The sequence below is a fragment of the Petromyzon marinus genome, chromosome 46, assembly GCF_048934315.1.
Source record: "Petromyzon marinus isolate PM22_M1 ecotype Great Lakes invasive population chromosome 46, UKy_Petmar_22M1.pri1.0, whole genome shotgun sequence".
Classification (NCBI taxonomy): Eukaryota; Metazoa; Chordata; class Hyperoartia; order Petromyzontiformes; family Petromyzontidae; genus Petromyzon; species Petromyzon marinus.
In genome coordinates, this window is record NC_133712.1 from 16,430,195 (window position 1) to 16,447,732 (window position 17,538).

Here is a 17,538-nt window from a genome sequence, read left to right on the forward strand (position 1 = left end):
TCCACCCGCACCTCCGACGAGCACGCGTGGCGACGCACGGTGCGAACTAAGTTCGGCATAAATATATACATACATAATTAGATACATATATACACACATAGACACACACATTGATACATACATAGATAGATACACACATACGTACGCAGTGTAAAAATGTTTCCATTCAAGGGGTGATTCATTATTATTATCATCATCATCACAATAGCAAGACCACAACTTGCAATTGGCTGCAAACGCGAGGCTTCTCGATTTTGCGTAACGTTAGCGGGCCGATCACAGGGAGCTCGCGACCGCTGCAACAAAACGGAACCACCCCCCACCTCCCCCTCGTGCGTATCGCTTAAACTGGACCCCACGACACAAAAGCGTGCCGCGTCGACGTCTCCGGCGATATGCCACGTGCAGCCGTCGTGGTGCATCGCGTGGCGAATCGCGCCACCGCGTGCACCCCCGTCGCTACCGTGACCTTTGGGGGGGGGTGGCGCTGACCCTTTGGTCCACATCAGGCCACCGCGGCTAACGCCAGCAGTGAGCGCTGCTGGCGTCAGCCGCATACGTCGCACACTCGAGGGGGGTGAGGAGGGTGAGGAGGGGTGAGGAGGGGTGAGGAGGGGTGAGGGTAGCGGGGTTTGCAAAAGGGTTGGGAGATGGGGGGGAGTGGGGAGTGGAAATGGGTAGCAGCTGCAAGCAGAGAACACTCGCTTTGGCCAGGAATCAGAGAAAGGTTTACAGTAATGGATACAAATCGATAGTGAGTGACGTTCAGCGTGTAAACACAAGCGGCTTAAGCAATGTTGCGTCGTGGTAGCCGTGTGTAAATAGTAGATACATACGGGCTAAACACTCCAGCAATGCGTGCTGGCAGTGGTGTAGGAGCAATCAAAAGAGACGGTGTATTTTATTCAGCTCCTGTAATTTCTCGTCTTCGTCGGTGAACTTTGATGTGTTTGTGAGTGTCTTCTGTTGTTGTTGCTGCTTTACGTGCAGAGTTCATTCCAAAAGGTGGTGAGGATTTTTTTTTTGGTGCGCGAGCGAATGGAGAAGACCAGCTCAGATCGGCGCGTGGCCTCGTGGCTTCAATTACAATCACGCCCCACATCTACCCAAGAGGAATCCCCATTGAGCGCTTCGGGCTCCAGTTCAGATGGATGCAGCGTTGGGACATTTCGCCAATCTCGTTACCATGTATCAGGCCACGAGAAAGCAAACCGGATTATCCAGAGAAGAGCAGTGCATGCGATGGAGGTAACAATCAAAGCTCCGCACAGATAGATTCAACAATCCGTTGCTTGACTGCAATATTACAGCAACCGTACAGCGACGTTAAAGACACGGTTTAATTTGACTCCCCGGATCTCCATTCATTAATATATATCGCAAAAAGCTGTTCAATGTTTCAATCAAAATATACGTAGAGAGATTCGGTTCACAGCACTCGGCTTGTAAGAGGAATATTTCGATTTGAATGCCCGGTTAGGCGTAAACTCAGCCCGTCACCCCCTCTGGATCATTCATAAAAAGGTACCACTTTGTTTGTAAGCCATCGTAAATAACCCCACGCGCACACTTCGGCTCCTCGGCATAGCAACGTGGAATTTCCACCACTGATTCAGGACCAGCAGAGGAGACGAGCAACACCCCACCCCCTTTGTCAATCCACTGCTGGATGGAGCGCCTCCCCACGCCGCGCTGGTCACGAGAGTCGTTTGACCATACTTCACCACGGCGGTCAGTGCGGGTTGGTTGACGCGAAGGGCGGACGGATCGGCTCGGATATCGCTCGTCCACTCACGTTCGTCATGGCGTGGCAATCAAACTCAGGTCGCCAGGTTCGCAGTGCATCACACTACCGGCTGCTCTCCACTGAAACGGTGCGATGCGGTTACTCGAAGTTAAACTAAAAACTAGACTATAATTATTTTCAATTTTTACCTGCTGAGACCGACAGAGCTATACAGCTCTTTTTCCCGTAGCTCAACGAAGTGGCTTGCGTGGAAATACATAGCAGCAGCCAAACACTCGAATTCGCGTGGTGATGTTGATTCTCAACGTGGAGGGAAACACCGGTGGACCCGGAGAAAAATCCGCACGACCACGGGACGAGAGGCACAACAACTCCAAACATACAGCAGCAGCAGCAGGCGTCAGGGGTCGGGATCGAACCCACGTCCTCCTGTATACCAGGCGCGGTAGTTAACATCTCGTATTATTATTATTGCCATTATCGTCGATGCTCTGTTTTGCTCGCCCGTTCTCCCGGTGAGCCTGGAGGTCTGGGTTCTCCGTCACACTTTGCGCTCACCAGCTGGGTCTGTTTGGATTCCTTTTTTTTCCAAAGGGGCTCGCCTCGCTGCTTCACGCCAGGTTACACAGTGCGGTCAAATGGTTCATTGCATCAGAACAGCTGGGACACTTAAAAGGCCCCCCCCCACCATTCCCTAAATGGGGACTGGGTGGGTTACTCATTCTCTACTGCTGGTGGGGGACTCCATGTTTCTCATTTTCCATCCAGGAAAATATATATTTCAGTCGCCACTTTAACAAGTAGGAGGCTTTTGCGATCAATATCATCAATAATAGAGGGGTTTTTTTCGGGTTAGATCGCGTAAATATATAAATGTGTCGTTATACCCGCCACCACCCGACACAGCCAACTAGTAAGGGTTGTCACGTAAACAGAGCGTGCCAATTCGTCACTAGTACAGCACACCGGTGTGTTGGAGAGCCAAGCTACAACATTCGCAATCTGAGTGTACGACGTTTCGTCAGTAATTACAACTAGCTTCATCAGGCGTCGTACTCAGATTGTAAATGTTGTGGCTTGGCTCTCCAACGCGGTCTAACCCAAAAAAATAACCTCAGTAGCCACTGTTAGGTGGTTGAATTATCTCTTATAATCAGTGTTAATACTCACATTGCATTCGTGGGGATAAGCACAGGCCACACTATTTCTCTGCGACGTCTCGAGATGCCTTTGCGTTTAGATGCGATAGATACATCCAAACTGATTACAAATTAAATTGCCAAAGTGTCTCTCTGTTCCAATAACCATAATGCGGTGTTAATCTGTGCACGGTCCTGAACAGGCTCTAAACATTCCACATTCGTATGGCAGGGCCGGTGGGTTACGTACGCACCGTGTGCCGACAGACCAACCTCCATCAACTTGTTGAACAAAACCTTCCTATTTTATCAACCTCCTTAGAACGATGATGGGCCAAATCCGCTCTCAACAAACAGAAAAACTGAGCTTTTGAAACTTCGTACGCTCCGTCCACAACGCCGCCTGGCCGAGTTGCGGGCCTGCGACATCACGAACACGGACGGTGCGATTGTCCCAACATCGGCGGTGTCATCGCGAGGACGGTGACCGATGGAGAGAGGGTTCTTCTCCGCCCGATGTAAAATTGCGAGCCGGGTGTTTACGTCTCTGAGAAGAAACGTCTCGCTAAATCGTTTGCGGGCCAGACCCCATTAAACGCTGGCTCCGTTTAAACAGTGCCAGCACTCTGTTTGCACGTGGCAGCAGGAAACGACAATGCTTTGCTGAGCTCAGTGATGGAAAACTATAAACCAAAATATACACACGCACACATTTATATACAAAGACAACGACCCCCTCTTTCTTAAACAGACCGTTGGGGCCTCGTTGCTGTTAGCGAGCACCTCTTGAGGCCAGTAAGGGGCACGAGGAGGTGCTGTGACCAGCACCACGTGCTACCGCCTTGGCTTCCCCACTTGATATTTGCGCATCGCACGGGATACTAATTTAAGGTTTGAGCCGACCTAGGGGAGGCCCATGGCCGGTCCATTTGTCACGCTGTTGTTAACCCCGTATAGCCTGAACAGACTGTTGGGGCAAGTGTCGTTAGCGAGCGCCTATGAAGGCCGGCACGGCACACGAGGGAGTCGGTGACCAACACCACGCCCGGCCGCCTTTGCCTCCCCAATGTCACGATGTTTACACATCACACCAGGTACTCATTTGAGGCTGAGTCAACCTCGGGGAGTCCCAGGACCAGTTCAGTGTAATCGTCACTGGTGTTGGCCGTGAGCGGGAATCAATTTCGTGCCACCGGGTTCATAGCGCAACGCGCTAAACCACGACGCCACCGCTCCCCATATATATAAACACACACACATACAAAAAAGGCAAAAACCTTCCCCTTTCAGAAAATAGGAATAAGTGCTTTTAGTGAGCACCTATTAGCAGGGGCGGAGCCAGGATTTTCAGCCCGAGGTGACTTTCAACAAATGTTAATTTCAAGAATGATTAGAGAGTCAGGCTGTTGAGCTAGACGCCATCGGTTGGCGACACGCTCTGACAATGCAGTTGCACGGAGTCCGCCAGACCGAGTGTCGTACACTTATACAGCAGAATGTTTCAGATTTTCGATTTTTTATTTTTTTTCGGGGGTGACAATTGTCTACCCTGTCACCCCCCCCTGGCTCCGCCCCTGCCTATTAGGACTGTCTCTTGTGACACGCGATGGGTTGAGGTGGCCAGCACCACTCCCCGGCTGCCTTTGTCTCTCCCAGTGGCGATGTTCACGCAGCACATCGGGTTCTCATTTAAGGCTGAGACGCCCCTACGGGAGGCCGAGGGCATATTTGGAAGACAAAAAATTAAGCTTGACACTGACATTGTCCATTGCCGGGAATTGAACTCTGCTGTTTTGAGATTGCGGCGCACGTGACAGAGAATGCAACGTCACGAACCGGAGTGCCATCATATTCTAACCACAAAGACAAAGATCCCCCGTATAGCCGAAACAGACTGTTGGGGCAAGTGCTGTTAGCGAGCAGCACCTATGAAGGCCGGCACGGCGCACGAGGGGGTGGGTGGCCAGCACCACGCCCGACCGCCTTTGTCTCCCCAGTGGCGATGTTTACTACACACCGCACCAGGTAATCATTTGAGGCTTAGTCGACCTAGGGGGAGGCCCAGGACCGGTTCAAATAATCGTCGCCGGTGTTGGCCGTGAGCGGGAATTGAACCCGGGTCGCCAGGTTCGTAGCGCAGCGCGCTAAACCGCTACACGAGCACACACACAGACAAAGATCCCCCGCATAGCCTTAACAGACTGTAGGGGCAAGTGCACACAGACACACACACACGCAAGCAGGTTCCACAATCCCACACGTACACACACAGAGCCGTGCATGATTTAGTCTGTCTCCCTCCGAAGATGTAAATTAGCACTGGCATCAGCTGCGGTTGGTCAGGAGGGGGGGGGGTCTAGGGGGTACACGGGGGGTGGGCTGATGGGGTCTGGATCGAGGTGGATGTGGGGGGGGGTATGAAAGGGCGGGGTGGTTGCGTCGAGGGCTGCGATGCGAAGCTGCCTCGGCGGTCTTTGTTCACCGCGGGCCGCCGTCAGGAGCGATTCGTGCGCATTGGGAATGAAACGTTGGGAATGAAACGTTGGGAATGAAACGTTGGGAATGAAACGTTGGGAATGAAACGTTGGGAATGAAACGTTGGGAATGAAACGTTGGGAATGAAACGTTGGGAATGAAACGTTGGGATTGAAACGTTGGGATTGAAACGTTGGGAATGAAACGTTGGGAATGAAACGTTGGGAATGAAACGTTGGGAATGAAACGTTGGGAATAAAACGTTGGGATTGAAACGTTGGGATTGAAACGTTGGGAATGAAACGTTGGGAATGAAACGTTGGGAATGAAACGTTGGGAATGAAACGTTGGGATTGAAACGTTGGGATTGAAACGTTGGGAATGAAACGTTGGGATTGAAACGTTGGGATTGAAACGTTGTGAATGAAACGTTGGGAATGAAACGTTGGGAATAAAACGTTGGGAATGAAACGTTGGGATTGAAACGTTGGGATTGAAACGTTGGGATTGAAACATTGGGAATGAATCGTTGGGAATGAAACGTTGGGAATGAAACGTTGGGAATTAAACGTTGGGAATGAAACATTGGGAATGAATCGTACGGGACACGTCCACTGGGCCGCGCGTACGGCAGAGCTGACTGCGTGTTTTATAATGATTGAGTGTTTGTTTCGGTCGGAGGCGAAAGCCACTTGCACGGTGGTGCGCGTGCTGCCAGGTCAACCAAATAACCCGAATTCGATTCCGAGCGATATCTGAACCGGTTCTGGGCTCACCCCCATTAGCCAACCTGCATTGACCAGCACGGTGAAGTATGGCTAAACAAACCCCCCCCGTGTCTTTGTCCATCTGTGGATCGACGAAACGAGCAGTGAATTATAGTCGGGCTGTTTACTATATTATTGTTGTTATCTGCACCGTGCAAAACAGTTGCCTTATCCAATCATTCTCTCAGGGCTGATATGATTTCAGGGCTAAATGACGAGCACGCTGTGTTCGGTCAACAGTGGTTATCCCGTGACAGAGACTGACCGTCTGCCAAGGGGAATGTGGAATTTCCACTCCTGGCTCAGGGGGTATCAAGCGAGATGCGCCATCACACCTTGTACTCGTTCGAGCATGGAGACATCGAGCCGTGACTTGCGCATTCGACATCACGTGCGCAGTGCATGTTCCATTGACGTGATGGATACATTCTTACGTGTTCAGGTAGTTGTAGGAATAACGTGTGATGTATGCATGCTGAGATTTTTTTCGCACCGTACGTAGTTAACCGCGCTAATCGGAGGTGTGGGGGGAAGGACACCAAGCTCAACACAAAGAAACAGTAATACAAAAAAACCGAGTTTTCAATCTAGATTTGAAAGTGCATAGCTAAACTGGCTTCCTAATATCAGCAAGAGCGTTCCAGACGGTCGCAGAAGTGCGTCTGAAAGCGTTCGATGCAGTGGTCGACTTTGTTCGATGGCTGGCCATCGTAACCGGTATTCAATTTAACAGACTTGTATGTCCACTGAAATTGTTTCTATGTAGTATCAGCAGCCGAATATTCATCGAGATGGAAAATAAAGCCACTGAATAGTCATGGGTGACTGTTGTGACCTGCAGTGTGGTGAGTAGGTGAGTAGGTGAGTGAGTGAGTTGGTTAGGGAGCGTGTGAGTGGATGAGTTTGATGGTGGGTTAGTGAGAGTGTGGGTCGGTTAGTGAGTGTGTGCGTGATTGGGTGAGTGTGTTGGTGGGTTAGTGAGTGGGTGGTCTAGTGAGCGGGTGAGTTAGTGAGTGGGTTGGTGAGTGTGTAAGTGAGTGGGTGAGTGGGTGGGTGAATGAGTGTAATATTGAGGCCTTGAGTGCGGTGAGTGGGTGAGTGGGTAGGTGGTCTAGTGAGTGGGTGAGTGAGTGGGTTGGTGAGTGTGTAAGTGGGTGAGTGGATGGGTGAGCGAGTGTAATGTTGTGTCCTGCAGTGTGATGGTTGAACACAATGTGATGGCTGAGACGACAGTCCGTGTCTGGTAGACCGTGCTCTCAACATTCAACGAGTCGAGTTCACAGCAACAATTAATCGTGGTAGTGGCGGTAGAAGAGTGACAACGAGGCAACTGGCTGCTGGTGAGCGAGTGACTGTGGTGAGTTACATTGAACCATTGTGCGTGTGCGTATTGTCTCAAACCTGCGCCGGTCTCTTCTTTGCGATCCCTGACCGTGCGATTAAAAGTTTTTTTTTTTTTACGGGGCACTGCCCCACGAATCTTTGCATCGATGGCGACCACGCGCCGAGAGAACAGCGCTTCGCCTGGGTGGACAAAGACGATCCATGCGGGAAATGTTTGGCCACATTGGCAGGATGCAGCAAATCTCTGTTCTGGCTTCCAGCTAAACAACGAGCATGGAGATGTGGCCCAGCGTTTAGACTGAGCGGTGCTGTTGACCTGTCGTGTATACAGGAAGCCTGGAGAAAGTACGACCTGCCACGGAAATGGCCATGTGTTGAGGATACGTTCTTAATTCAATGTATACAGCGGATATAGCGTTTAAATATATATAATTGTGTTCGTGTGTGTGGGGGGGGGGGGAGAAGTAGTGTAGCGGTTAGCACGCCGCGCTACAGAACCCGGCGACCCAGGTTCGATTCCCGCTCATGGCCAACACCGGTGACGATTATCTGAACCGGTCCTGGGCCTCCCCTAGGTCGACTCAACCTCAAATGAGTATCTGGTGCGGTGTGTAAACATCGCCACTGGGGAGACAAAGGTCACCCAAATAGATGCTACTCGCTAACGGCACTTTCCCCAACAGCCTTCGAAGAGTATATCTTTGTCACTCAGTGGGGTGCAGTGGTGAGCGCACGTCTTCGTGATCCCATTACCCCCCACAGGGTTCGATACCTACTCGTGCACCAACAACACCAGTTGGAAATAGTACCCGAGCCTGAACTGGGCCTCCTCTAGGTTGACTCGGCCCTAAGTGAATGAACTTAAGCCTTTTGTGTGGTTGTCTGCATCGCCACTGACAATAAAGACCTCGTGCCCTGCAGCGGCACCACTGCTTTGTCTATTTTGTTTGACCTTACTCGGTGCTCAATAACCGTGGCAAGCCACGAATGTTAAAGCCAGTCTTGCCCCGATGGAAGCAAAACAATTTAAACTAAATAAAGTTAAAGTTTTTTGAAAAAAATTCTCACCTCCGAATCTCCCCTTCCTGCACCTCCGAGCAAGCACCGCACCACGCCTACGGATCGCCGTTACTGTGTACAGGGAATCGTGGATTATATTAGGTCGCAGATATTTCTATTTCTGCTGCGCATCCAAATTGCAGTGGACTATAATTATTGGATGGTAATTCCGTATGACGATTTGAAATCGCTGTTCATTTAATAAATTTTGCAAACACTGGTGCAATGTTAGTTCAGGGTTTGCATCCAGTGTTAAACGTAGCGAATTGGCTAATCTAATTGCAGTTCGTTGTGAGTAAACTTTTTTTCTTGGCAGAAGGTGAACACCATCGTAAACTTCTGTCTTTGTGGTCAGGTCGCTTCTGAAAAATAAGTGAATACCCCTGTGGCCTTTGCCTGTTCGGATTGGGATGTTTAATTTGTATTTGTTTGTGTTTGCGGTGATTAGTTTTCCTTTCTTGTACGTTGCACTCCTATCGTGTTTTTCTCCTGTTCGTCGTTGTGATGCTCTTACCCCGTGCCTCTACTGGAGAGCCTTAAAAAAATAGCTTTACAGCTCATCGGATTCCTCCGGTATAAATAAAAATGTTCTGATTTTGAGATGCGTCGGGCGCCGTCGCTGGAGTAGAGATGACTTTACCGAACGCAGCCCACCGACCCTCTCGTCCTTCGGTGTGCAGAAGCGACTTTGAAGTAAATAAACACCTCGCCTTAAAGAAAAGGTTTAACTTTTAAAAGGGACACTGTATCAACAGCAGCTGTGTTTGTTCGGCAGACATTGCACGTGACGGAGTTTTGATTTATCTGTTGAAATAACACCGTTGCATTGCATTATGCACATCGATGTAATGGCCCTCTATTTGACCAGGTGAATGTCCATTGATATTCTCGACTGCTTTTTGCATGTATGGGGATGGAGGTGGTGGGGGTATATATTTCTGACCACGTGTCCCTACTGGACATATGTTAAAAATAGCTTTATAGCTCATCGGATTAATCCTGCAGTCTAAATAAATATTCCGATTTTGGTCATAATTACAGCCGTTTCATATAGGCCAATTAACGTGGGACTCACAATCGGAACGTGGGACTTCAAATCCCGGGCAAGGTTTGAACTTAAGTCTGTAATCTCTCTGGGTTTCATGGAATGTGTACAGCGATACCCCAAGGTGGTTTACGTCGAGGGATGAGTGCCTGGAAGGTGCGAAGACGAGTATCGAAACGACGTCAATAATCAATAATCGAAGGGATTTATTTTGTTTTCCACGAGAGCCGAACAACGACAACGGAGCTTGAGGGCGACGTTGCGTCAACGAGCGCTTCTTCATCCTATCCGTACTCGCAACGTGACATTAACTTACTAAAAAAAAGAGACTGCACTAAACACCGGTGCACAGCAGTAAACTTGAACACAAATGACACAGGGTGCAATAAGATGCAGTATACACTGTCAATGAAATTCACCAAAAGTTACCGTACACTAATAATATATTGTACTCTACGGTAAAGCTCACACACTTTTTCGTGCGCGACGCGAAAGTGGTTCGTGTCCAGGGTAGTAAGTGGGAGGTGGTGGTGGTGGAGGCTGAGAGACGACGGATAACGAGAAGCACAGGTGATGATAGACGTGAGCGCGTTGTGGCGGGGTTGAGGCGACGCAGATCCAGGTGGGCGGTGTTCATCGTAAGGCGGCGATGTGCTTGCGGGATCACGTAAAAGGGTGGAGAGACGTAAATCGTGGGGTGTGTTGCTGTACTCGTTTGGGAGAAATTAAACGAATTTATATCCTTAGCTCTTTCGGTAAAGTCACGTTGAAGGGAAACAATAAAATAATACAATATATAAAACAATAACAATTCTCACGACGTTTCCACCATAACACAAACGGTCATCATCAGGTGTGAAAACCAACGGCAAGAAACATTTGAAAGAAGTGGCGGTATTTATTTATTTTTAAACGGTGTTTGTATTTTTTTTTTAAAGTTAGCACCACGGGCAGCGATTTGGCAGTTTGTTTAGAAGGACGAGTCCATCTATGTTCTGAAAAGAGGAGGGGGGAGACTTTCAGACAGCATACATTAATTTTTCGTCTCTTCTTTCAAGTGTTTCTTGCCGTTGGTTTTCACACCTGATGATGACCGTTTGTGTTATGGTCGAAACGTCGTGAGAATTTTTATTGTTTTTTATATATATTTGATTATTTTTTTGTTTCCCTTCAACCTGACTTTACCGAAAGAGCTAAGCATATTAATTACTGCAGTCACGAAAGCTTTAAATCAAAATTTAAACGAATTTAATTTGAGATGCAGCGTTGGGCAGTGGAACACGAGCGTCGGTTACACAACTCAGCGTGTTCGCCAATAACACGCTGGCCTTGAGAGGAAATAAATACATAACGGGCGATGTTTTGGGCAATAGCCCTTCTTTATAGAACATAAATAGAGCGGCAACAGAGAGTGTTTTATAGTTGGAGACTGTGCTATATATTGATACAATATACTGCATGGGGCCTTGATAAAAAAAAAACACAATATTGTTTGAAATTGTTTTCCACGTGAACAGTATCAAGCTGGCATATGACGAGTTACCCATTTGTGGATATTAGGTAACACAACGAGCCCTTCAAGTAAAACAGAAATTACCACTCGGGAATGGGAGTCTGGGTTGACCACAGCCTGGGATTAGAACTCAGAAACCCTTCCCATGGTGACCACGAAAAAAAAAACCGCTCACGAACGACGCAATGCTAGGACCTGCTCACATTTGTAAATACAATTTTTCGTAAATTATCTAATGGCCCCCCGTGGCTGTCTTCAAACTCAACACAACTCCTTGGCCCCTAACATTCCCTCTCAAAACATAACAAGCCATGCCCGAGTCAACCACGAAGCACCGTGGTCGTGAGATGTTAATTACCTCGCCTGGTTTGCGGGGGGTCGTGGGTTCGATCCCGACCCGCACGACTGTATATTTGGAGTTTGCGTGTTCACTCTCCTCGTGGTCGTGTGGATTGTTTTCCGGGTCCTCCGGTTTTTTCTCTCCGCATTTAGAATAAACGTCACCACGCGTTTCGGGGTATTTGGCTGCTATGAATTTCCACGCGATTTGACACTCCCCTTGGGCTATCATTTGTGATGGCCAGGTCGTTTCTGAAAAAAAGAGCTGTACAGCTCATGTGGCCTTACCTGGTAAAATATAAAAATATATATATTAAGTTGAATTCATAGTTTAGTATACGATCAACACGAATGTTCCATCGGCGTTTGCGTGACGGTTTTCTAGAATACTGCAGAAGTCCCGAATTATCGAAGCCCCTCAATTAAAAGTGGGGGGGAAAAAATAAAATCCCCGACGCACTCACCGCCCCCATTGACATCCCTCCAGCCACCCCACGCCTCGCCACCCTTGCGTCGTCCAATAAGAGAGGCAGAGAGAGAGAGAGTGGGCAAGGCGGAGGAGCGGTGTCGGGGTTGTTGTTTTTGGGGTTAATTCATAGAAGATGCGGCGAGAGCCACGTGCATCTCAGGGCAGTTGTCGCTTTCGGGAGGGGGGTGAATTGGTGGCTCATTGTGAGTGCATTTTTGGTTGTTGTTGTTGTCATTCGCTTTAAATTTGCCAGAAAAGTTCAGGTCCACATAACTAGACAAGAGTAGATCACACGATAAAGTTGACCCGATTCAAGTGTGTGTGTGTGTGGGGAGTGAGTGAGTGTGTGTGTGGAGAGAGTGAGTGTGAGTGTGGGTAGTGAGTGAGTGTGAGTGTGTGGGGAGTGAGTGAGTGTGTGTGTGTGGGGAGTGAGTGAGTGTGTGTGTGGGGAGAGTGAGTGTGAGTGTGGGGAGTGAGTGTGAGTGTGTGGGGAGTGAGTGTGTGTGTGTGTGGGGAGTGAGTAAGTGTGTGTGTGGGGAGTGAGTGTGTGTGTGTGTGGGGAGTGAGTAAGTGTGTGGGAAGAGGGAGTGAGCGTGAGTGTGTGTGGAGTGAGTGAGTGAGTGTGGGGAGTGAGTGTGTTTGTGGGGAATGAGTGTGAGTGTGTGGAGTGAGTGAGTGTGTGTGGGGAGTCAGTGAGTGTGTTGGGAGTGAGTGTGTGTGGGGAGTGAGTGAGTGAGTGTGAGTGTGTAGGGAGTGAGTAAGTGTGAGTGTGTTGGGAGTGAGTGTGTGTGTGTGTGGGGAATGAGTGAGTGAGTGTGAGTCTGTAGGGAGTGAGTGTGTGTGTGTTTGTGGGGAGAGTGAGTGAGCGTGAGTGTGTGTTGGGGAGTGAGTGAGTGTGTGTGGGGAGTGAGTGTGTGTATGAGTGTGTGTGTGGAGAGTGAGTGTGTGTGGGTGGGGAGTGAGTGTGAGTGTGTGGGGAGAGTGAGTGAGTGTGAGTGTGGGGAGTTAGTGAGTGTGTGTGTTTGTGGGGAGAGTAAGTGTTTGTGTGTGTGGAGTGAGTGAGTGTGTGTGTGGGGAGTGAGTGAGTGAGTGTGTGGGGAGAGTGAGTGAGTGTGTGTGTGTTTGGGGAGTGAGTGAGTGTGTGTGGGGAGAGTGAGTGAGTGTGTGTGTGGAGAGTGAGTGAGTGTGAGTGTGGGGAGTGAGTGAGTGTGTTTGTGGGGAGAGTGAGTGTTTGTGTGTGTTTAGGGAGTGAGTGTGTGTGAGTGTGTGTGCGGGGAGAGTGAGTGAGTGTGAGTGTGTTTGGGGAGTGAGTGTGTGTAAGTGTGTATGTGGGGAGAGTGAGTGAGTGTGAGTGTGTGTTTGTGGGGAGAGTGAGTGAGTGTGTTTGTGTGTGTGGGGAGTGAGTGAGTGAACGTGAGTGTGAGTGTGTGGGGAGTGAGTGAGTGAACGTGAGTGTGTGTGTGGGGAGTGAGTGAGCGTGAGTGTGTGGGGAGTGAGCGAGTGAGTGTGGGGAGTGAGTGAGCATGAGTGTGTGGGGAGTGAGTGAGTGTGTGTGGGGAGTGAGTGAGCGTGAGTGTGTGGGGAGTGAGCGAGTGAGTGTGAGTGTGGGGAGAGTGAGTGAGTGTGTGCGTGGGGAGTGAGTGAGTGCGTGTGAGTGTGTGTGGGGGGAGAGTGAGTGAGTGTGTGTGTGGGGAGTAAGTGAGTGAGCATGAGTGTGTATGTGGGGAGAGTGAGTGAGTGTGTGCGTGGGGAGTGAGTGTGTGAGTGTGTGTGTGGGGAGAGTGAGTGAGTGTGAGTGTGTGTGGGGAGTGAGTGAGTGTGTGTGGGGAGAGTGAGTGAGTGTGTGTGTATGGGGAGTGAGTGTGTGTGGGGAGAGTGAGTGAGTGTGTGTGTGTGGGGAGTGAGTGTGAGTGTGTGTGGGGAGTGAGTGTGTGTGAGTGTGTGTGGAGAGTGAGTGTGTGTGGGGAGAGGAGCCGGTAGTGCAACCATTAGCATTCTGCGCTTCAAACCCGACGACCCGAGTTTGATCCTGGGCCTCCCCTAGGTCGACTCAGCATCAAATGGATACCTGGTGCGAGGTGTTCACATCGCCACTGGGGAGACAAAGGCGGTCGGGCGCGGGGCTTGCCACCCACTCCCTCGTGTACCGTGGCGGCCTTAAATAGATGCTCGCTAACAGCACTTGCCCCAACAGTCTGTTGCAGGCTACACGGGGGATCTTTGTCCTTCTATGTCGAACTCTGTTCAACGAAGCACACTGATCACAGAGGAAATGTGCCTCAAATTATTGAAAATTTCGCCACTCGAGAGACAAAGGCGGCCGGGCGTGGTGCTGGCCACCCCCCCCCCCCCCGTGTGCCTTCATAGGTGCTCGCTAACAGCACTTGCCCCAACAGTCTGGTAAAGCTATAGGGGGGATCTTTGCCTTTGTGCAGAGAGGAGGCCAACGGCAGTGTCGCTTTTAACGTCCACGCCACGATCTTGGCAACCTCGGTTTGATTCCGCATTGCGTCGCCCCTCATTAGCAATTTATATGCGAATCAGGCCCTGTTCCTGCATTGGATTGACTCGGCCTGAGACGATTACCCCCCCCCCATCCCCCGATGCACTCTCCACAGCTGTGAACGCTCGCACAGTCGCACTGTCGATTCAAACTCAGCCATGCACGCGTGGGAAAGCTCCACTAACACACGCGGCGTGGCCATGGCCACGTGTGTCTTGTTAGGAGGTCGCGCTGATCACGCCAACCTTTAACGCCCATTGAGCTACAAACACATCATTATTTTGTGACAATTATACAGCTTACACGGGGTAATTAAAAGTTTGGATGTATCGAACAATAACAAAAAAACTTTAACATTAATTTTAATTTTTTGATGCACTCATGTTGCGATACAATTCATTGCCCGAATGAAGGGCTGATGGCCAGTGGTTCACACTAACGGTGTAGTTGTAGCAAATGGAGGGAATGCGCCTTAGAGGGCAGCCACTGTGGAGACGGAGTGATTAAATCAGCTCAAGCGCAATTTACAGCGGCTAAATACTCGAAGCGCACGTTTCTAAATCTGGAGGCAATAACCGGAGGACCTAGAGAAAAATCCACGCGACCACGGGGAGAGAGACATGCAAACTCCAATTATACAGCAGGCGCCAGGGTCGGGATCGAACCCAGGATCTCCTGTATAGCAGGCGAGGTAGTTAACATCTCGCCTCCGTGGCGCCCCATGACAATGGCTTGGGGAGGTTTTCACCCAGCAGTGGATCGATCATGGCTAATGATGATAAATAAAAATGCACTGACTATAAAGGCCCTGAGAACGATTGTTTAAGGGCCCTACATAAATGTAAATTATTATGAACACGTTCGTGTCTTTCGAACGCTACCAAGGTCTTTCCTTTGCTCAGGAACTGCTGCATCTGAAAGCGGGTTCGTTGTCATTCTGAGCTGTCTCGGTAAACTCTGAGAAATAAAGAGGTTCAGAGTAATCAGGGTAAAAAAACTAAATCTCTTTCATCGCAAAATAAATGAACGCTTAAATGTTCTTGAGCGAGGTGGCTTATGCAAATATGCGTGTTCGGCATTTGCTTAAACGAGTAAAATGCTGGAATTGGGCTCTTCTCGTCAGCAGGATATCAGGGGGCCCTAATTAAAACGCACCACAACGCCCTCTCTCATAACGGCCACGGAGTTACCTCTACCGTGGGTGGCTTATCCACCACGAGGCTTTAAATAATATGGCACTTTTACCAAACATGGGGTCCGTGGCGATCAGTGTTCGTGAAGACTTCCAAGCACTAAATGGCGATCCATATACACGACAGCCATTTCGCCTGTAGCCGATAAGACGGGGAACCTTTTAAACCAATGCCCTTGCCGCCCTGGGATCAATTATGGCTTGTGGGTGACGTGGCTACGGCGATGAAAATGGTGGTGGGTGGGTGAGTTGGGGGGGGGGGCACACACAAATGGGGGAATGTGCTTCTGATTTGTGGTCATCTCTCTCCATCACTAACCCCCCCCCCCCCCCCTGATAATCGGTCCCAAATGTGCATGAGAGAAAACACAAAAGACTCGCCTTTAACAAAGAACGGTACGGCCGTGCAAAGCTGAGCGGAGCGTATGCGGGCATTTCATCTTCGTGTGCAATATCAGCAACAACAAAAAAAACCACACGTTGTCCCAGCACTGTGTTGAATTGTAACGTATAATGCGACTATGTCAGGCACAGCATGATGGCTGACAGCTTAACCATTTAATTTGTCTCGAAAATTCACAGACTCCTAGCTGTTATTATAAACACCTCCGACGTTATCTGTGTGCCTGTGTCCATCATTGAATATCGTGGGGAGTGATAGTGCAGCGGTTAACGCGCAGCGCTACCCGAGTTCGACTCCCGTTCACGGCCAACACCAGTGACGAATATCTGAACCGGTGCCGGGCATCCCCTAGGTCGACTCAAAATGAAATGAGTACCCGGTACGATGTGTAAACATCAGCTCTGGGCAGACAAAGGTGGCCGGGCGTGGTGCTGACCGCCCACCCTCCTCGTGTGCCGTGCCGGCTCTCATTGGTGCTCACTAACAACACTTGCCCCAACAGCCTGGTTAGGCTATAGGAGGATATTTGTCTTTGTTGTGTTGTGTTATCGAGAAAAAGTTGAAAACAAACCCCAACACGTTGACTATGAAATAATCGGGCAATATTGACGGTGAAAGTCAAACAATATTTAATGGTCGAAAATAATTATCGTCATGATCAGCCACGGTCAATCCGCTGCTGGATGAAGAGAGCTCTCTCTACAAGCGGTAGCCAGCTCTCATCCACGAGTTGGCGATGCAACAACTCATCTCGGGCCTTGCGCTCGAGCTCATGATTAGAGCCTGAAGATATTGATTCGACTTGAAACCCTGAAGTGGCTAAAAAATGCGTGTGAAATTTCACTGTTTAAGTCCAATGAATTTAAACATATATTCATATAAAAAGCAACAATACGTACAGTATGTCTCCCTAGATGTTACCCAGGTTATGTTTGAATAAATTACAAAACTCTTCAAACTCTCAACTCAAAATAAATGAGGATTGGAAGGTATTTTTCATTAAATTTTTAGAAACCCCATCATTGTTTTGACCAAAGGTTAAATATCGAATGTGGCTCATCATTCCCAATGGTTACTGGTGACCTTCCGATCAGAATGAGTCCTTGCATGATTCCTGTGAACGATCAAATTTACTCAGAAAGTTGTTGTTTGTTTCCTCTTGTCTCATGGTTTGATGCAGAAGAGCAGTCTTGTATCGCAAGGGAGCAGCGAGTCGTCCAAGGTTGAAGTAAACATTTCGTTGGCCCGTATATATCGGCAAATCTTTCACGGCTTTGGCTGCTCCGACCGGCAGAGTGGTGAAGGGCGATTCCATGGCGGTGATGGCATCGGTTGTGCTGAGCGCCAAAGAGAGACGGGCCTCGTGGGTTGTGACCATCTTTCTCTCCACTCAAGCGCTGTCACTGACACAGATGGGACCAATTCACCGTTTTAACATGTGCAGTATATTTCTGTGAAGGCAGAATAGCCGTGCCTTTATTGTTCACCACGATGTAATATACCACCTTGCACTCACCCATGTTACGCTATCCGTAAATTCGAA